This window comes from Oncorhynchus gorbuscha, linkage group LG03 (genome assembly GCF_021184085.1).
Source record: "Oncorhynchus gorbuscha isolate QuinsamMale2020 ecotype Even-year linkage group LG03, OgorEven_v1.0, whole genome shotgun sequence".
Taxonomy (NCBI): domain Eukaryota; kingdom Metazoa; phylum Chordata; class Actinopteri; order Salmoniformes; family Salmonidae; genus Oncorhynchus; species Oncorhynchus gorbuscha.
In genome coordinates this window covers 27,420,297-27,443,160 of record NC_060175.1, presented here as the reverse complement: position 1 = coordinate 27,443,160, position 22,864 = coordinate 27,420,297, and the positions used below count along the sequence as shown (strand labels likewise).

The 22,864-nt window shown below is 42.3% G+C and overlaps 1 pseudogene; it reads right to left on the bottom strand.

The window, feature by feature from the left end:
• Positions 1 to 150: 150 nt before the first annotated feature.
• Positions 151 to 22,482, bottom strand: LOC124030070 (annotated as a pseudogene).
• Between the last annotated feature and the right edge of the window lie 382 nt (positions 22,483 to 22,864).

The following is a 22,864-nucleotide window of genomic DNA, read 5'->3' as shown; positions in this document are numbered from 1 at the left end:
ATGTGACCAAGGTGGTCAGTCGAGCACACAGAAGTTTTACAAACAATTTACCATTTATGTTGAAGTTAAAAGAAGTAGAGTAGAATTATAGCGCATTTAGCTACTTTGTGGGTGACCATGTCACTACATGTGGGGAGCACTACACAAAGATATTAAATTACAGTTTATTTATATTAAATATAAAAACAAGTATTGCATTACAAACACAAAATAGTATAATGAACAAAATCATGATTGTTTTGGAACTTCATACTGTAAGACAAACAGAAGGCACTGATCTTGATTTTAATTATTAAGATTGATTTCAATTTTCATATGTTTCTCAGGGTACCTACCCCCGGATCCCCCACCCCCTCAGCAAATGAAGAAGATTTCTTCCAGTATCTGGCTCTCCTCCAGGTCCTGCTGGGGGGTCCGGTAGGGGCCAGGATGGGAGAGCAGAGCTTGGTGGGCTGGTTTGGGGGCACTGAGGGGGGGCGGGCGTCGGGGAGGGTTGCCTCGCTTGGGCACAGAGATGGGACTGAAGACCTCCAAAAACTCAATCAAGGAGGAGTCCAACCTAGAGCAAAAACACAGATGAAGAGAGGAATCAATGAATGAAAACGTATTTGATAACTATGGTAAGTCTTCTTGCTAACATAATTGCAATATTGCCTTTGTAATATTGTCCTTTCTTAAACTTAAAACTCTCCAGCATTCATGTTATCCTATTGCTTAATAGGAATTAGACAAGGCACGAGGCCAAAGCATGTCTGTGGCACAAAGCTTGTATTGCAAATGTGTAGTGCACCTCGTATTTGTTAGCATACAGAAGATATGAAAGGATATCCCTATACAGATGAACTGTAAATAAAATGTTTCTGTTTTGTAGTGTCCATTGATGCCTAACACAACCAGCGTTAAAAGTCTAAAGCCCTGGGGTCGACAAGCAAAAGGGCATGAGATGTTACAGGTGCAACAGAAAGAGAGTCGAGCGAGGGCGCACGGGGGCATTCTCTACCAGAATAAGAATGAGGGCAGAAATAAATAAACCAAAGCGAAAGATTAAGCTAATAAAGATTCCATCCTTCAGTATGGCTGCTTGATAAATTATTCAGTATGTACACAGTTGGACGAGTGCATACCAGATAGAAGACATGAATTCTTAAAGCACGCTAACATAATTCTCTGCTCGTTTTATGCAGCATCGATTTGCATCTGGCCGACAGTTGGCATGTGCGGTCAGAGTCTTTTTCTATTTGTTTACATAATATTTCTAGTTCTATTTTCTGTATTTTAACTTCATGGCTTTAATTGGTGCAGAAAGAATGATCACTGTAGTTTTCCATCAAATTATTTAGAAAATCTATGTACAGTACATTGAATGAATGTGGAGAGAGAAAACAGAGGGGACACCTATAGGGGATAATACCCGCTGGGAAATAAACATGATTGAAGCTAAAGTAAGTAAATCTGTCTTCTTCATTTGGTCTCCTTCTGCCTGTCAATAGCAGTTAGTGGGGAGAGGAATGACTGTGTGTGTGTGTGTGTGTGTGTGTGTGTGTGTGTGTGTGTGTGTGTGTGTGTGTGTGTGTGTGTGTGTGTGTGTGTGTGTGTGTGTGTGTGTGTGTGTGTGTGTGTGTGTGTGTGTGTGTGTGTGTGTGTGTGTGTGTGTGTGTGTGTGTGTGTGTGTGTGTGTGTGAGAGAGATAGAGAACGAGTGGGAGAGAGAGAAACTTTGTCTGGGCTCCCTCTTGAAATGTGAGAATTAGCATTTATATTTGTAGATTTATTTAATGGACAGGGCTCTCAAACAGCAATCCATCAACGGATGACATCGCTGTAATGAATAATGCATCACTTACCGGTGGTCACAATCTATAACAAGAGGAAGGGGTTGGGGGGGGTGGGTACAGTTTCGGCAAGGGGATTGGCCGAATGGTGAGAATTCTAATGGTTTGGAGGGGCCGTGTGTACCAAAGGCCTTCGTTGTTTTACGCAAGGTTTAATAGCGAACGGCCTACGGGTATTAATATAACTCAAGGGAGCCCTTTACGATTCTGCTTCACTACTCTCTGTGTATTCACACAGAGAAGTAACAATGACAAAAATAATAATTGCATTAGACAATGACTATTCAAAAATGTTGCTACCCTGCACATCAGACTGGCGGCTAAATTCACCAGACATCTATACTTTCTTGGGTTACTATGAAAGTTTTAACTTGGCTCTCGCAGAACTGCAATTTGTCTATCCACTTCTCCTACCCTCCCAGTTGTTTCGCTCTTCTCTCATTATAGATGGCCATCTTGCCCAGCGCCCCCTTTCATTTTCAGTCCAAACAGTAATCTAAAAATCCTATGATGGCAGGCAGGTACATACCGGATGTCAATACCCTGCCATTCAATAGCAAGCAGGCTAGGTGAGTCGAAGGGGGAGGCAGGAGGAGCAGTAGGGTGCAATGGAACTCTTTACTAACTAACTAACACGGGAGGCCGGGGATTAACCCCAGTCCCATTTAACGATTTGCACCTTTAACATTCTATTAGTTAAGACTTAATGGTTGTTCGGGTTTGTTGGGGGAAACATGGGCATCGTAGGGCTTACCCATCAGTCTCATAACATCTGCAAAAGTCAACAGTGTCAGGACGACCCTCGCCAACCTCCCTTCCCTGCAAAACAACAACCCCTTAAAATGACTCACTTCATTGATTCCCTCCACACACACAAAATCAGATTTTTATCTGAATAATGCAGGAAGCTGCTTCCAGACTGCTGACTACAAAATATTTATCTGTCCATACATAAGCTAGCATTCTCCGGTGCTTGTTAGCCTAAGCAGCTCTGCATCACTGGGGTTTGTTGTTGTCTGGATGAAAGGGCAGTTAAGAGCAGAGCAGGCAGAGGAGATGCGCTAGTCTAATCTGACTGATTACAGTCGGTTTGTTGGAAGATTACAAATCAACTCTTGGCTACTATGCTGGTTGGAGGGGTTTAGGAGACCAGAACTGTCTGTTGCTCCCATTTAGCTGGCTTTGATAAATTATCCACGACAGACATCTGTTGGTTTTTGAACATACAGAGTGTGAAATGTGCAAGACAATCTTGGATGTCTTGCACTGACCTCAGCAAAACTTTTTGTTTTGTTTAAAGTTAACAGTTTAACATTGGATCAAGCGCATAATAATTAAATTATTGAATGGTGAATACAGCGCTTTAACAATGATTAACGAGGTCATTGTTAAGAGCAAACCTCTCAGAAGGACCCAATTGAAATGCCTTCAAAGTTCACTGTTATTATGATCTGTATCCATTATTTCCCTTTGTGGTTTTAATGGCCATCTGCTTGAGTTTACACTGTTCGATTGGCATGGTGGTGGTTTCTTGAACCATACTGCATTGTTTATGATTCAGAACATTGTGAAGAGCTGTCCTTCTGGCTGAGTCAGAGACAAGCTGTCTTTCTGTTTCATGTTGGCTAGGCTATGGACCAGTAGAAGGAAATTTGGAGTTCACACTTGAAGAACATTTCATATGCAAAGACAAAAATGCACTTGCCAGAAGTAAAAAAGGGAAAAAGTATGAAACATAATCCCTTTCCTTAAAAATGACATGCTAATAAACATTTGTCCACAGCATTCTCTGCTAACTAGAAGTGTACACTCAGACACACATTGTCACATGAATTACCTTTCAACAAAAAGTGTGGGGAGGGGGGGATAATAATGAATTTCATTCCCTTTTTAGAGTGTGTCTCACGTTAGTGATTCATTCCTCTCTGCGCTCTCTGTCTCTCCTTCTTCTCTCTCCCCTCTCATTATTGCGAGAGAGCTAGAGAAGGAGAGAGACAGTGCATCCCCACAGAAGTCTGTTCAATTACCTGCTGCTGGGTCCCAGCTAGACCGACTAATGGAACGCAGCTTGGCTCCTGTCAGCCTCGCCGCTAGCCTGGGAGAAAGCTTAATTTAGCCCATCAAACACTAAGGACCAGTGCCGGCCAGGCCTGCCTCAGGCGCCTGCTCCCCTTTCCTTCCTTCCTTCCTTTCCTTTTTCTAACCTGTATTTTGTTTCCTTACCCGTGCACCAATATATTGAATTGCATTTCCCCCGTGCTCTGTTCATAAAAATAGTCTGGTTTGTGTATTTCTAATCTAAATGTTTCCAGAGTGGGTAAGTGGGTAAAAAATGCACTATGAAATGCTGTTGAAAATATAGAACTGCTTTTAAAGATGCTCTGTTTATTTAGTGCTCATAGTGTGTTAATAATAGATTGTAATAATGTACACGTATGATATAACGTATAGCAACCCGCACACTGATGAACGCTCCTGCTGTTTTACTGTGCAGCGTTTTGACCCAAGGTCAAAGGTCAAGCTGACCTTACACAACAGAACACCAGGAGCATTCATCAGTGGATAGGGATCTATTCTCTATTTTATCAGAGAACTATTCTCTATTCCATCAGGGAACTATTCTCTATTTTGTGTTTACTTTTTGTACCCAGCACCTGCAACTTACTGGATGTGCGTACACAAAATTTGACAATAATAATAATGTCATCATAAACTACTTTTTGGACAACACACTTTATTTTGACCTTGAGAGTGCTGATTATGATGTGGTGTTGCGGTGCAGTACAGTGGAAACAGCAGTGGTATATGGGATGTAACAGTGTTTTGATTGGGACACCGGGATCCAATGTGGCTTACCTTGCATCGGGAGTCCTAAGTAGCGCGGGAGGCATCACTGGTGCTGGGGTGGCTTCGAGTCTGCTATGGGACACCACAAGAGAGGTGGCCATATCCCTCCTGGAATTGTTATGACAGGGCTCTGCAGATGGAGGACAACAACAAATGGACTTCAAAACCCTAATGACGGAGACGATAAGCCAGGGATGGAGAACTGGCGACCCGTGTATACACACACACAACCTACCAGGTAAATGTATGGAGTTTTGCAGGAGGATGTGTGCAGTATGGTCTTTGAGTGGAGGAGCTTCTTGTTCTGCTGTCTCACCCAAGTTCTCTGCATCGTCACACCGTCTCATTTCACTGCAGACACACAGTCAAGCTCACATTCAACTGCGTGGTAAGCTGAAGGCTAGATTACTAGATACAGTGAATGAGTGAGTGAGTTCCATGATTTTACCTGAGTAACACATGTTCATTGGGTAAAGGATCAGTTCCGTTTCTGGACATGGAGTGGCCGAGTTCAGCTGCAGAGGCTTGCTGGAACCTGCAAGAGAGACAAAATGAAGTACATGCCCCAATTATTGTGCATATATTGTTAGATGTATCATTTTTCTAAAATATAATTAAATTCAATACCTGCTGTAATCGAGGCGTGTGTGGAGAAGCTGCTGGTTCTGTCTGATCAGCCTCTCCTCCTGTTGCGCCAGCCGCGCCTGCAGCCGCTCCCTCTCCACCTCCAGCTGCAGCTTCTGCAGGAGCAGCTGGCGCCTCCTCTCCTCCCAGTCCTCCCGGCCCAGGAGGGGAGCGGTTAGGTCCCTCTCTGACCCTGCTCCCTGCCATGCTGGGTCCCCTTCGAGTAGTAACCTCCGGGGTCCAGGTAGACGTCTGCTGTCTTCGGGTGGTTCACCAGAATTGTTGTGGAGCCGTGGGCTGGTGTTGCCCAGTCGAGGTTCTTCTGTGGCCCCCCCTATGGAGAAACCCCCCATTGACCAGATGTTCCCGTCTGCTACGGGCTCCTACTCCTCGGAAACCCTGGCATTTGATTGGTCCCTGGGATTGGTTGCTAGAGGAGGAGTAGGGAGGGGAGGTGGCTGAGTGGAGGTCGTCTGAGAGAGAGGCGGGACTGAGGTATGGGACTCTTCCCCTGCCACTTCTCTCTCTTCCTCCTCCGTTTGTCCCTGTTCCTCCAGGAGTGGGCAGGCCCAGGTAGGAGCCATCCCAGGCTGTGGCTATCTCTGCCCTGCTAGGCTTGGTGGAGCATACCTCACTGCCGGGGGCCTGTGGAGACAAGAGAGCCACCTAGTCAAATATACCTTTCTTTTTTATCTATTGTAAATATATTATTCAATGTTACTATTTAATGTTATGCACCTGTACTAAATTTCTGCCTATAGTAAGCTCTATGTGGGCATCAATAAAATCTGAAATGTGTCATGCGTTTGTCTCCAATCTCCACAAGTGTATAAGTGGTAAGAGCAAGGGGTCAATTTTGCAGTTAGTTACCTCACTCTGATAGTCACTCCTTCCCTTCACCCTTTTGAACTTTTCTGTGAGAAAGCAGTGGTTAAGCCAAGATGGACCCGACACCAATACAATGCAGAACTAAGATTTGGGTTTGGGCAAGACTGAGATCCTCATGAAAGTGCTGAGCACAGGGAAACCAAGGTCAATGAAGCAAGAGAGATAAACACAAAGTAAGGTAAAGCCCACCTTCAGCAAGACAAGAGAGTGACTAATTCAGTGTGAGGTCACAGAGCATGCAAACACATTACTCAGTCCCACTGTAGGACACGGAGGACGACAAAGTGATCTATCCTCAGAGCAGGGGGACCCAGGAAGATGTCTCTAAATGGTTACCTTGAGAAAAGCAACCGGTTCTGCTACTTACTGTATGTGGTCATAATGTAGTGATTTTTTTTATTACTATTGTGATATCTGATATGCTGTCTAGGTCCAAGTAAGGGTCCTTTAAAAATAAAATGTGTGTGTGAGTCTCTCTCCCAGTTGGCAGCATTGTGATTGATGGTGAACAGTGGCGGTAGCTTGGAGATAGCGCACCGGGGAAGATTATACACACAGACACGCACCACTCGCCATCTCTCTCAGACACACGTCTGTATCACACACTCTTACTACGCACACTCGTACAGACACACACAGAGTGAGTACCTTTCTGTGGGAGTTGGAGCTGCGGGAGTGGCTGAGCTGGGCGATAGACTGGTTGAGTTTCTCCTGCTGTTGAGAGAGGTACTGCTGGTAGAGCCCCAGCAGCTCCTGGCACTCCCGGTACTGCTGCTGTAGGCCTGGGCAATAGGGGGCTGGGGTTAAGGGTAATATTCTTGTCTTTATTCCCTTTTTTGGGATACATTTCAATTGACATTTTGAAGACATCAAATATAACCCCAAAAGGACATCTCCAACCACCACGCCTTCATTAGGCCAGGAAAGTAAACAGAACAGTGCGTTACCTCAAAAAGTTGAAAAGGACAAACTGAAAAGAGCATGATAAAAAGTTGAGGGGCTTTATAGACTTCTCCATCTGGGTCGGCCCAGGCTGAGCAGAGCTGGGCCGTGATGCCAGATCTGAGTGCTAGGCCGAATGCCAGACAGAGAACTGGCACCCGACTGGCGCCACGCTGCAGAAGGCAGGACACAGCTCATCTGGTGCAGAACCACTGCTGAGCTTGAGGGTCCCGCTAATGGCGGTGGTGGCACCGCTCGCACACACACCCGGGCTGAGTGAGTAAGGTAGGTACACATATATGGATACATACTTATGCAAGAGTGGCAATGGGGGTAAGAAAGCATGGGATCTCATACTGTGTACTAGGGCAGACCCCATCTAGTCGACTGGTCCATTGTTTGGTCGATAGGCTGTTGGTCATGGTGTACACGACACCTGTCGGATTCGTGCCTGTCTGAGTGGACTGATCCATTGTGGAGGCTATGGGGGTGGCACAGTCCATCAGTCTAAGACATTTGCTACAGAAATTGTATATGGTTGTATTATGTTTGAACAATGGTGCCACACAAACACTTTTTTATTTACAGTGGGGCAAAAAAGTATTTAGTCAGCCACCAATTGTGCAAGTTCTCCTACTTAAAAAGATGAGAGGCCTGTAATTTTCATCATAGGTACACTTCAACTATGACAGACAAAATGAGGGGGGAAAAATCCAGAAAATCACATTGTAGTATTTTTAATGAATTTATTTGCAAATTATGGTGGAAATAATTATTTGGTCAATAACAAAAGTTTATCTCAATACTTTGTTATATACCCTTTGTTGGCAATGACAGAGGTCAAACTGTTTTCTGTAAGTCTTCACGAGGTTTTCACACACTGTTGCTGGTATTTTGGCCCATTCCTCCATGCATATCTCCTCTAGAGCAGTGATGTTTTGGGGCTGTTGTTGGGCAACACGGACTTTCAACTCCCTCCAAAGATTTTCTATTGGGTTGAGATCTGGAGACTGGCTAGGCCACTCGAGGACCTTGAAATGCTTCTTACGAAGCCACTTCGTTGCCCCGGCGGTGTGTTTGGGATCATTGTCATGCTGAAAGACCCAGCCACGTTTCATCTTCAATGCCCTTGCTGATGGAAGGAGGTTTTCACTCAAAATCTCACGATACATGGCCCCATTCATTCTTTCCTTTACACGGATCAGTCGTCCTGGTCCCTTTGCAGAAAAACAGCCCCAAAGCATGATGTTTCCACCCCCATGCTTCACAGTAGGTATGGTGTTCTTTGGATGCAACTCAGTATTCTTTGTCCTCCAAACACGACAAATTGAGTTTTTACCAAAAAGTTATATTTTGGTTTCATCTGACCATATGACATTTTCCCAATCTTCTTCTGGATCATCCAAATGCTTTCTAGCAAACTTCAGACGGGCCTGGACATGTACTGGCTTAAGCAGGGGGACACGTCTGGCACTGCAGGATTGGAGTCCCTGGCTGGAGTCCCTGGCGGCGTAGTGTGTTACTGATGGTAGGCTTTGTTACTTTGGTCCCAGCTCTATGCGGGTCATTCATTAGGTCCCCCCGTGTGGTTCTGGGATTTTTGCTCACCGTTCTTGTGATCATTTTGACCCCACGGGGTGAAATCTTGCATGGAGCCCCAGATCGAGGGATATTATCAGTGGTCTTGTATGTCTTCCATTTCCTAATAATTGCTCCCACAGTTGATTTCTTCAAACCAAGCTGCTTACCTATTGCAGATTCAGTCTTCCCAGCCTGGTGCAGGTCTACAATTTTGTTTCTGGTGTCCTTTGACAGCTCTTTGGTCTTGGCCATAGTGGAGTTTGGAGTGTGACTGTGAGGTTGTGGACAGGTGTCTTTTATACTGATAACAACTTCAAACAGGTGCCATTAAATCAGGTAACAAGTGGAGGGCAGAGGAGCATCTTAAAGAAGAAGTTACAGGTCTGTGAGAGCCAGAAATCTTGCTTGTTTGTAGATGACCAAATACTTATTTTCCACCATAATTTGCAAATAAATTCAATCAAAATCCTACAATGTGATTTTCTGGATTTTCTTTCTCATTTTGTCTGTCATAGTTGAAGTGTACCTATGATGAAAATTACAGGCCTTTCATCTTTTTAAGTGGGAGAACTTGCACAATTGGTGGCTGACTAAATATTTTTTTGCCCCACAGTACATAAAATGTACTTCCTCCTGCATTGGATAGTGGTCACTGTCCACAGTTCTGAAACATTTGGGCACTGTTGAATTGGTATCATGCTGTGGGATGTCACGTCTGGAGGATACAGCCTCAATTCTTCTTGAGTATTACGCTACAATCAAGGACATCAACCACCCGAGCCACTGCCTGTTCACCCCGCTATCATCCAGAATGCGAGGTCAGTACAGGTCCATCAAAGCTGGGACTGAGACTGAAAAACAGCTTCTATCTCAAGGCCATCAGACTGTTAAACAGCCACCACCAACATTGAGTGGCTGCTGCCAACACACTGTCATTGACACTGACCCAACTCCAGCCACTTTAATAATGGGAATTGATGGGAAATGATGTAAATATATCACTAGCCACTTTAAACAATGCTACCTTATATAATTGTCAGGATTTGGCCAGGGTTGTTCCGGATTTTGGTCACTAGATGCCCCCATTGTGCCTTTTGACCTTTTGTTTTCCCTTGATCCCCATTATTATTTGCACCTGTGCCTCGTTTCCCCTGATTGTATTTAAACCCTTTGTTTTACTCAGTTCTTGGCTCTGTGTTTCTGTCAGGACCCGGTTACGAACCCGGGTCTCCGGAGTGAGAAACAGTCACTAAACCAACTGAGCCACGAATAGTCAGCAGAACCCAGAAGATGAGGCAGACACAGCAGTACTTGAGACGGTGTATTTAATGAAGTAAAAAGTGAAGTTCTTCAGGAAACATGTAACTCCACAACCTCAAAAGGAATTCCACAAGAACAAAGGCAATCCTCCAAGACAAAAAGGCAAATCCACAAGGTGGAAGGCACAGCACAAAAAGCCTCAAAAGATACTCAAAAACAGAACTCCACAAGAGAGTCCACCGGGATCAACAAGAGCTCACAGAGTACTAGGGCTGGGTGCTAACATACAAACACAGAACCAAGAACTGAGTAAAACAAAGGGTTTAAATACAATCAGGGGAAACGAGGCACAGGTGCAAATAATAATGGGGATCAAGGGAAAACAAAAGGTCAAAAGGCACAATGGGGGCATCTAGTGACCAAAAACCGGAACAACCCTGGCCAAATCCTGACAATAATGTTACTTACCCTACATTATTCATCTCATATGCATACGTATATACTGTACTCTATATCATCGACTGCATCCTTATGTAATACATGTATCACTAGCCACTTTAACTATGCCACTTTGTTTACTTTGTCTACATACATCTCATATGTATATACTGTACTCGATACCATCTACTGTATGCTGCCCTGTACCATTACTCATTCATATATCCTTATGTACATATTCTTTATCCCCTTACACTGTGTATAAGACAGTAGTTTTGGAATTGTTAGTTAGATTACTTGTTGGTTATCACTGCATTGTCGGAACTAGAAGCACAAGCATTTCGCTACACTCGCATTAACATCTGCTAACCATGTGTATGTGACAAATAAAATTTGATTTTGATTTGATTTGATTTACAAGCTTGGCACACCTGTATTTGGGTAGTTTCTCCCATTCTTCTCTTCAGATCATCTCAAGCTCTGTCAGGTTGGATGGGGAGCATCACTGCAAAGCTATTTTCAGGTCTCTTCAGAGACGTCCGATCGGGTTCAAGTCCGGGCTCTAGCTAGGCCACTCAAGGACATTGAGACTTGTGCCGAAACTACTCCTGCGTTGTCTTGGCGGTGTACTTATGGTGGATGTCCTGTTACATTTGCAAACATTTCTAACAACCTGTTTTTGCTTTGTCACTGTGTGTAGATTGATGAGGAAAATGTTTTAAATGTAATAATTTTTAGAATATAGCTGTAAAGTTAAAATAAATGTCAAAAGTCAAAGGTTCTGAATACTTTCCTAATGATCTCTCTCTCTAGTCAAAAGTTTGGACACACCTACTCATTCCACATTTCTCCTTTATATTTCTACATTGTACAATAATAGTGAAGACATCAAAACTATGAAATAACACATATGGAATCATGTATGAACCAAAAAAGTATATTTTATATTTGAGAATCTTCAAAGTAGCCACCCCCAGGGTGTCCTGACTCTCTGTGGTCACAAAAGATCCCATGGCACTTACCGTAAGAGTAGGGGTGTTAACCCCAGAGTCCTGGCTAAATACCATCACGATCACCTAATCATCCCCAGTGTACAATTGGCTCATTCATCACCTCTCCACTGTAACTATTCCCCAGGTCATTGCTGTAAATGAGAATGTGTTCTCAGTCAACTTACCTGGTAAAATAAGGGTATATATTAAAAAATAAAATTGCCTTGACAGCTTTGCACACTATTGCCATTTAGTCACATGGAATGCATTTCGATGAACAGGTGTGCCTTGTTAATAGTTATTTTGTGGAAATTCTTTCCTTCTTAATGCTTTGAGCCAATCAGTTGTGTTGTGACAAGGTACAGTTGCTATACAGAAGATAGCCCGATTTGGTAAAAGACTATATTATAAGACCATGTATTATTATCCATATTATGGCAAGAACAGCTCAAATAAGCAAAGAGAAAAGACAGTCCATTACTTTCAGACATGAAGGTCAGTCAATCCGGAAAATTAATCCGGAAAATTTCAACAACTTTTAAACTTTCTTCAATTGCAGTCGCAAAAAACATCAAGCGCTATGACGAAACTGGATCTCATGAGGACCACCACAGAAAAGGAAGACCCAGAGGATAAGTTTTTTTTTTCCATTAGAGTTACCAGACTCAGAAATTGCAGCACAAATAAATGCTTCACAGAGTTCAAGTAACAGACATCTCCACATCAACAATTCAGAGGAGACTGCGTGAATCAGGCCTTCGTGGTCGAATTACTGCAAAGAAACCACTACTAAAGGATACCAATAAGAAGAAGAGGCATGTAGGCCTCTCCAGGTCTCACACCCACTGTGAAATATGGTGGAGGATCGGTGATGATCTGGGGGTGCTTCTGCAAGGCTGGAATTGGGCAGATTTGTCTTTGTGAAGAACACATGAATCAAGGTTGTCCTGGAAGAAACCGTTCTTCCATTTGCTCTGACAATGTTGATTTTTCCAGCAGGACAATTCTCCATGCCACACAGCCAGGTCAACCAAGGTGTGGATGGAGGACCAGCAGATCAAGACCCTGTCATGGCCAGCCCAATCTCCAGACCTGAACCCCATTGAAAACCTCTGGAATGTGATCAAGAGGAAGATGGATGATCACAAGCCATCATATAAAGCCGAGTTGCTTGAATGTTTGTGCCAGGGGTGGCATAAAGTCACCCAACATCAATGTGAAAGGCTGGTGGAGAGCATGCCAAGACGCATGAAAGCTGTGATTGAAAATCAGGGTTATTAGACCAAATATTGATTTCTGAACTCTTCCGTTAAAACATTAGTATTGTGTTGTTTAAAATTAATTTTATTCGAGGTCTGACAACACTGTATATTTTTTGTTATTTTGACCAGTTGTCATTTTCTGCAAATAAATGCTCTAAATGACAACATTTTATTTGACATTTTGGGGAAATGTCAGTAATTTATAGAATAAAACAAACATTTTAATTTTACCTAAACACACCTATAAATAGTAAAACCAAAGAAACGGATCATTTTGCAGTGGTCTCTTCATTTTTTCCAGAGCTGTATATGCAAACCCCCACATAGAGAATTTGCAATGAACCTAGCAATGAAACACATTACCAAATCCTCACCTGTAGTCACCCACAAAGACGGGTACACAGTCTCAAACGCACTCCTACCAACCAACTACTACCCATAAACCTCCCTGCTCCAGGCCATATATTTTTATGGGTGGGCCATCGCCCCTGGCTGATGAGTTTCTCAACACATCACCTTTAAAAGTCCCTGATTTAACAGCAAATGAAAGTTTCAAAGTGAAGCCATATTGAAGTAACAGTCTGTGGAAGGATATGCTAGGAGAAAACACTCTGGTGTCGGAGGAGTTCAATCAAGCCTGGGAAATGAAATGGAGTAGAGCAAGAGAAAGACTTCAGATGAAGTGGAATGAAAGTGAATGCCCTGTCGACAAATGCTCCAAAGCTTCTTTCATACACTCTACCGGTAAGTAACACCTGAACCGTCTGTCTGCATAAGGCTGTTTTTCCACTGACGTTACGTCATAGCAATCATAGGGAGTCATGACAACTGAAGTTATGTTATGACACATGGCTATCAAAACTCGACAGAACCGGCCAAACATTTGTTTCAATTCCCATGTCAACCGATTCATATAGGTAATATAATGTCCTCTGGGGTAACACTTTTATTCAAAGGAATCTAGTACATGTCAGAGTCAACCCACACAAATCTGGTATTGCAAGCATCATGCTCCAACCAACAGTCATTGCAACCACAAACAATACCTATGCCGATTATAGGATGTGGATGTTCTGAGAGTGTAAACAACACACCTACATTAAAAACATTGTTGGGCAGGCGCAGCCTCGCCTCTCAAGGCCTGGTAAACTAAAACGACTAGAGCGCAATTGATAAGGTTCTATTCCAATGCCGAAAACAGTGAAAACTCTTCTGAGTCTTGGGCATGAGCCAATCCGAATGCCCACCCTCTTCAATCAAAGCGGTAGCAACCGCTTCTTCTGCCCCTCAATCCAAAAATATACAAAATCAAGACTTTGCTTTCGAAGGCTTCAGACAGAGCCTGTCAAAATTATTAATTCACCCCGTCAGGCCACGCCCAAATGAAATAAATGTGGAATAAATGTGCACAGTTTTCAAAGCCGGCCATTTTTGCACTGTGCAAAATCGACTGGGTGTGTGTTAGGTCACGGTGATGGTTAATTGTTGAAAGTGTACAGTTAGCATAACTTCATTATAGCCCATACAAATAAACCAGTTTACAATCAACCCAACCAAATACCAATAAATATACTTGCTAACAATCACTATAGCTTAAGGTTTACTCTGTCTATTGATGATATTAAAAGGTCTAACACAAATTATGTGACAAAGAAAATTCTAAGTTTAGCCCTTTAACCATTGCCTAAGGGAGGAGGGTAGAGACACTTATTTCAACCACAGCCACTGACAGAATAGTAAGGTAATTGATTAAAAAAGTAGTATGTGATTTGTGAAGCACAAACTCAGAATTGATATCTATCCTTTTTACCTCTCCAAGACATCATGCCAAGGAGATATAACCAACTACAAGCTTATTCAAATCTTACATTTTATTCAGTACTTGAGCTCCAAAATGGTCCTGACAAACAACATTTCAACAAATACGCTTTCACTCATCTCTCATTGCGGGTCTTTAGATAGGAGAGATATACACATCCTCCCCTTGATAACCTGACTCTGGTAGATAAGACTGTCATGGAATTAGACTTTACAAGTCTTCCCCACGTCTGTTTGCCTTTGGTGTCTCCTTAACCTTTAAAAGATCCATCTGGAACCCTACGTCTCAGAACTCTTTACGACTCCGTGTGTGCGTTAAAGACCGGTTATCCCCTCGGGGTGCTTTAATCAAAGGGTTTTCCCCCCTCAAATTTGTTTTTAATGGAGTTTAGAAGTTTTGTGTAAATGCCAGGTCTCCCAGTCAAAGTGCCTTTAATTGAGTTGTGCTTTTCTAATTTCCCAGCTCTGCTGCCAATTGTGCAATTTACCAACAGGCGATTACTTTTCATATTTCGCAGCGTATTCCCCCTAAATTGACGGCTCTCACCAAGTCGGTTTGACCTGAGTGGAATCATTAAAGAGGACATCAAGGAGGGTGGGGGGTGCAAAAGTAGAGGAAACAGGGTAATTATGGGATGCTGTTGGAATTATAGAAAAGTTGCCAGGTCAGGCCAAGAGACTGAGCCTGACAGTGTTAGCTCGCTTAGAATCAACTGGTGGTGCTGTAACTGGTCATAAAAAGGTAAGAAGCGAATGTATGTGGACAACCTTTTAAATTAGTGGATTCAGCCATTTCAGCCACACCTGTTGGTAATAGGTGTATAAAATTGAGCACACAGCCATGCAATCTCCATAGACAAACATTGGCAGTATAATGGCATTACTGAAGAGCTCAGTGACTTTCAACATGGTACCGTCATAGGATGCCACCTTTCTAAACAAGTCAAATTTCTGCCCTGACAAATTTCTGCCCTGCCAGAGATGCCCTGGTCAACTATAAGTGCTGTTATTGTGAAGTGGAAATGTCTAGGAGCAACAACGGCTTAGCCCCGAAGTGGTAGATCATACAAGCTCACAGAATGGGTGCTGAAGCACGCAGAAATGTCTACGGTTGCAAATGCCTCTGGAAGCAACATCAGCACAAGAACTGTTCTTCAGGAAATGGGTTTCCATGGCCGAGTAGCCGCGTCGGCGTGCTTTACACCACGCGTCGGCTGAAGTGGTGTAAAGCACGCCGCCATTGGACTCAGGCTCCTCAGTTCCGGTGAAGGGAAATCTTAACGTTACAGCATACAATAACATTCTAGACGATTCTGTGCTTCCAACTTTGTGGCAACATTTTGGGGTAGGCTCATTCCTGTTTCAGCATGACAATGCCCCCGTGCACAAAGCACGGGGCAGCTGTTATAGCAGCAAAGGGGGACCAACTCCATATTAATGCCCATGATTTTGGAATGAGATGTTCGATGAGCAGGGATCCACATACCTTTGGTCTTGTAGTGTATGACAGAATTCAGTGCATCAAGAAGAACAAGATTACCAAGACATGAGAGAAGAGCAAATGCCACAGTCCCACAAGATAAAACGTCAGAGAAGGAAACGGTTTCAAACACTGAATGTAATCCACAGTGAACTCAGACATGGGGCAAATGTCATTTTAAAATGTCAAGACGTGGCCAAGACTCAAAATCGTGGAAAATGCAGGAGGGAATGGAGGTACGTGGGCATGTAATAACGCTCATGGAGTATCTGTCATACCACTGAGGTTTGCAGTGGAGATATCAAGCTGTATACAATGCTGCCCCCTGCTGACAGGTAGGAATAGCCTTTTAATTATTTTGTGGCAGACTGGGCTGCAGTGTGTGCAAATACACATGGCTGTCTTTTAAATCAGTGACTGATACAGACCTGGGAAGGCAAGAGAACACCGGCAGGCACTGTTGCCCTCAAAGACTGGATTTGAGGATACTTCACACAGACAATGCCAGTGAGATAGGCCCTCTGTATTAGAGGTCGACGATTATGATTTTTCAACGCCTATACCGATAATTGGAGGACCAAAAAAAGCCGATACCGATTAATCGGCCGATTTTTATATATAAAATATATATTTGTAATAATGATAATTACAACAATACCGAATGAGCACTTATTTTAACTTAATTTAATACATCAATACAATCAATTCAGTCTCAAATAAATAATGAAACATGTTCAATTTGGTTTAAATACTTCAAAAACTAAGTGTTGGAGAAGAAAGTAAAAGTGCAATATGTGCCAGGTAAAAAAGCTAACGTTTAAGTTCCTTGCTCAGAACATATGAAAGCTGGTGGTTCCTTTTAACATGAGTCTTCAATATTCCCAGGTAAGACGTTTTAGGTTGTAGTTATTATTGGAATTACAGGACCATTTCTCTCTATACCATTTGTATTTCATTAACCTTTGACTATTGGATGATCTTATAGGCACTTTAGTATTGCCAGTGTAACAGTATAGCTTCCGTCCCTGTCTTCGCTCCTACCTGGGCTCGAACCAGGAACACAACAGCCACCCTCGAAGCAGCGTCACCCATGCAGAGCAAGGGGAATAACTACTCCAAGTCTCAGAGCGAGTGACGTTTGAAACGCTATTAGCGCGCACACCGCTAACTAGCTAGCCATTACACATCGGTTACACCAGCCTAATCTCGGGAGTTGATAGGCTTGAAGTCATTAACAGCAGAGCTGCTGGCAAAACGCATGAAAGTGCTGTTTGAATGAATGCTCAAGAGCCTACTGGTGCCTACCATCGCTCAGTCAGACTGCTCTATCAAATCATAGACTTAGTTATAACATAATAACACACAGAAATACGAGCCTTAGGTCATTAATATGGTCGAATCCGGAAACTATCATCTCGAAAACAAGACGTTTATTCTTTCAGTGAAATACGGAACCATTCCGTATTTTATCTAACGGGTGGCATCCCCAAGTCTAAATATTGCTCTTACATTGCACAACCATCAATGTTATGTCATAATTATGTACAATTCTGGCAAATTAATTACGGCCTTTGTTAGGAAGAAATTCTCTTCACACAGTTCGCAACGAGCCAGGCGGCCAAAACTGCTGCATATACCCTGACTGCCTGCACAGAACGCAAGAGAAGTGAGACAATCTCCCTACCTAGAATAAATTCATGTTAGCAGGCAATATTAACTAAATATGCAGGTTTAAAAAATATATACTTGTGTAGTGATTTTAAGAAATGCATTGATATTTATGGTTAGGTACACATTGGTGCAACGACAGTGCTTTTTTTGCGAATGCGCTTGTTAAATCACCCGTTTGGCGAAGTAGGCTGTGATTCAATGATAAATTAACAGGCACTGCATCGATTATATGCAACGCAGGACAAGCTAGAGAAACTAGTAATATCATCAACCATGTGTAGTTAACTAGTGATTATGTTAAGATTGATTGTTTTTTATAAGATAAGTTTAATGCTAGCTAGCACCATACCTTGGCTCCTTGCTGCACTCGCATAACAGGTTCCTCGTGGAGTGCAATGTAATCGGCCACAATCGGTCAAAATTGGTGTCCAAAAATGCAGATTACCGATTGTTATGAGAACTTGGAATCGGCCCTAATTAAATCGTCCATTCCGATTAATCGGTCAACCTCTACTCTGTATGTCTGTGTGCATCCATGGAGAAAAGGATACTCTCTCTCTCCTGTACAATGAGCTGGTTCTGCTGCTCCAGCTGTAGAATCTTGCACTCAAAGTTCTCCTGTTCATCCTTCAACCTCTGTACCGACTCCTCCTTCTCCTCACTCACTCTGGGAAAGAAGAGGTAGAGGGTCAGGGATTATAGCAGTGTACCCCCTGAATAAACTTAATTCTTGAGAACATTTCTTAGGGCTGATCCCATTTAGTCAAGTGGTCGATATGCTGTTGGTTGACTGAGATTTCTTTAGTCAAGCAGTTGCAATTATATATTTTTTTTTCATGGTGCAAAAGACATCTGTCTGATTCATGCCTGTCCAGTGGACAACTCCATTGAGGCGACCACGGGGATGGCACAGTCCATCACTCTAACACATGTGATACTGAAATTGTACATGGTTATATTATGTAAAAATAATGGTGTAACACTAATACATCTAATATTATAACAAATGCGCTTTCTCCCGCGGTGGATACGGTCTCTGTCCACAGTTCTAAAACAATTTTCAGTGCGCCGTATAATTGGCGCCCTTCCCTATGTTGTGCATAATAGCAAAGTTAACCAGAATAATGGGTGGGATTGAGAACAATGCAGCGGAGGCCGGAGCAACAGAAAAGAGTAAAGAGCCCTTGCCTTAGCCTAATTGTCTAAGAAAATTGAGGAGAGGAAACCCCACCTTAATTAGGCCAATAATCAATCGCCTACTGTTAAATGTCCCTGGCTTTATAAATCATCCATATACAGCATCAGTCAAAAGGACATACTTACTCATTCCAGGATTTTTCATTATTTTTACATTGTAGAATAATAGTGAAGACATCAAAACTATGAAATAACACATATGGAATCATGTAGTAACCAAAAAAGCGTTAAAAACATCTAAATATATTCTATATATTTGAGATTCTTCAAAGTAGCCACACTTTGCCTTAATGAGAGCTTTGCACTCTTGGCTTGCTTCTGTTGCCTGTTTGAGAGTTTTTAATTGCCTACTGATTCCGTGAGCACTTAAGCCTCATGCAACGGGAAAAAAGTTTGATTTAGCAATTTCACAGATTTGGCTGTTTTTAAGATTTGCTCTGCTATAATAAAGGCTTTACAATTGTTTTTCGTTACAACCGACTGGTATTACTTTGAATTTATTTAGTGTTGTATACACTATTCCAATCACGCAGAAGAAAATATAGTAATCTAACACCACTTTTTGTCACACATATGCACGCAGCTCTCACTCCTATACCCACCTTTTTCTTGATCTCATTATTATTATTATTACAATTATTATTATACACATCATTATAATAAGTAATGTCGTTATGATTAGTCGGCTTTGTATAGTTGCCTTGTATAACCATCATTGAGCTGTAGGCCAAAGAGCGTGTCCTGTCTAGTCTTAATACCGTAACTTACTAAGGCCTAAATTTCAATATACTGTATAGGCTACTGTATCAATCAATCATTCGGCTTTGTATAGTTGCCTTGTATAACCATCATTGAGATGTAGGCCAAAGAGCGTGTCCTGTCTAGTCTTAATACCGTAACTTACTAAGGCCTAAATTTCAATATACTGTATAGGCTACTGTATCAATCAATCATTCCTTCATGCCATCACACAGCATACGAGACATTCATGCTTTGAAATGCAATCAAGCATTTTTGTTATACAATTAAATAAAGGGAGCTTTCATTAATTAACTTAAACAATAAATAAACCTGCAATGTAAATGTTTTTAGTCTGCTGTAATAAAGACTATATATTTATTTCATTTGTTTACACCGTTCCAAATGGTCAGAAATAATATTGTAATCTAACAGCAACTGTTTGGCACACATAATACTCTCGCAATGCTTGCTCTTATACCCTCCTTTTTCTTGATCTCCAGTAGTTTCCACAACTAACTTTTTAGTTGTTGAGTGTGTCTCATATGCCTCATTATCCTCTTATGTTTGTTGTGTAGTAAATATTTAGTAAATATTTCAGCTTTTATTTTCATTGTTTTTATTTTTCCTGTAAAGCACATTGAGTTGGACTCCATTTCTGAAATGTGATGTATAAATAAAGCTTGATTTGATTTCCCTCCTTAACAACCAGTAAACAATCGCCCATTTCAAGTTTATTTTTTACTTCCTCCACATCCATTTTGCTGTCACGTGTTACTGTGTTCGGAGTTTCTTATAACCAATTGATTGATGTGATAATGATAGGCTGTTGGTCACATGCATGCGATATTTACATGTTTCACGTAAAGAGAGCAGGGCCATTTTTTTCATAAACAAATGAGGGATTTCGGGAACAACTTTTTAGTCAGAAACAAGTAAGAAACTAAATAGCTGAAATTACGTTGTAGCTTCAGCACAGATAGTGCAATAAACACTTGCTGTGGTGCCTTTTCAATACAGTAGGGAGGAGAGCGAGACAACATGCACCAGTAACACAGGCACTCGCTGTATTTTTTTTAACAGTGTGACCATCGGGCTCTTTTTTGAGTAATTTCTGTATGTTAATTATTTAATCAAATAGTGTCAGACAAGCTCAGTAGATATGCAGTTGATTTTATTCAAACACATAGGGTGTGTCTGTTTATATATGGAAAAATAAGTTTAAACATTTCAACAAATAGATTGGTCAAAAGAACAGGACGACCAAGATTTTTTTTAGTCGTGGACAGCCCTAATATCTCTACACCCCCACTCCCTGCCAAACACACACACAAAATCCCTCTTATGATGAATGAGCAGTTACCTGGCCAGCTCCTGGATGAGGTTGGCCATGCGCCGTTTATCCTCAGGACAGAGGTCCTTCAGAGAGGCCCTGCTCTTAGCCTGGGTCACCTCAGAGAGTGCCTGAGCAAAAGACAGTTTTTTTATGAATCACATAAAACAGAAAGCCTTAGATCATGAAAAAAAGAGCGCAAAACAGTGCAGTATATTGAGTGATACTACCCTATTGAATGTCAGCCTGTTTCTGCTTTTTTATCTTCCCTGGTTTGGCCAAATTAGCAAGCATTGTTTAATCAGGCATGAGATCAACTTAGAACAACTTAGAACATCTGAGAAAAGAGGGCCAATATCAATTTCAATCAGAAATGTTTGATTCATCCACATCCCTGTTGAATGAAGAAATAGCTGTGTACCCAGGCTTTATGTTTGCAAGGGCCTGTTCCGACTGGAGAGGCTATTAGCTAGTAACCAGTTAGGGTCAAGGGAGAGGTCCCTCTTGGCAAACCTACCTGCGAGGTGGTGAGGAGATGCTGCCGAGTGGCTGGGCTGGGGGATGGGACTGTGGCTTCAGGTGCGATCTGGAGCTGTCCTCTACCCATGGAGGACTCAGAGACAGAGGACAGGGAAAGAGGCTGGCCTCGCTTTTTATTGCCCCATCCCAGAGGAGCCTCACCTCGGATCTGACAGCCATATTTGGCCCTCATTTTCACCTTTCTTTCACTGCTGTTGGACCAGGAGCCCGACTTAAAAGCTGACCGAAAGTGTCCCTCTTTGTTCACTCCTGAGTGACAGAAACATGGAAAATGCAGTAACATTAGCAGCCAGCAATAGGAAAAGCAGTCAGAACTATCTCACACATGCCTTTGACAAGTGCTAATGTCCTCACCTGGAATGAACACCACAGGTTGGTCTTCATCTGATGCTGTGTGAATTGAATTAGGAAATATATTTGATTTGAACATTTGAACATGTAGGTAGGGGTGTAGGTAGGGGTGAAGTAACTATGAATATATAATAAACAGCAAGTAGCAGCAGTGTACAAAACAAATGGGGGGGGGGGGGTAAAGCTGTTATGGAGCCATTTGGTCCTAGACTTGGCGCTCTGGTACTGCTTGCCGTGCGGTAATGATTGCGTCCCGACCTCAATGCAGTTCAAGTCTTTAAGAAGTGTAACGGTAGGGTCGGTATCTTCTGGCAAGGTATATCACATCACAGCTACCGATCAGTTTTCCAGCCAGGTGAGAAACCACTAGCTAGCTAACGTAAACTAGCCAATTAAATCCAGATTTGCTAAAGTTAGCTAGCATGATTGAATGTTTATAGCTAGTTAGCAAATTCACCACACAACACCCGGCTTGTTAGTTAAACGTATCCAACCTTTATTAACATACGGACAATATTGACTATAAGATACGGGGGCTGTCTTTGATAGAAACCAAGTAAAAGGATACTGTCATTGATCCAAAAAAATCCTGAGTCGTTCTTTCCCATTTCTGCCGCAGCCATATTGAATCAACCGCCACTCACAAAATGCCAAGGATTGCCAGGTTCTTCTTCTTTGGGATTTGATTGGCGGTCGGATTCAACTTTTACGTGCATACACCGCCACCTACTGTACTGGAGTGTAAAGCCAGGCACGGTCGAAAGACATTAAATTATCTTCATTAGTCTTGTTCCTCTAGTAGTCTAAGAAGTGAAACACCACCATTTACAGTCATTAAAAACCCACTACTCCATTCCACTACTTTGACCCTATCTCCTCCTGCTAACCATTGCTATGAACGCTAAGAAGCCAACCTAACTGAATAATAAATAGGCAAACTCTTTCGGCACAAATCTACTACTCAGCATACGACACCTTCTACACTTCTCTGACTCTGGCCACTTCAACCTGCCTCTTTCAGGAGGTGCTGTGTTGAAGCCACCGAACTGCAATTTTGGTACTCCTCTTCCA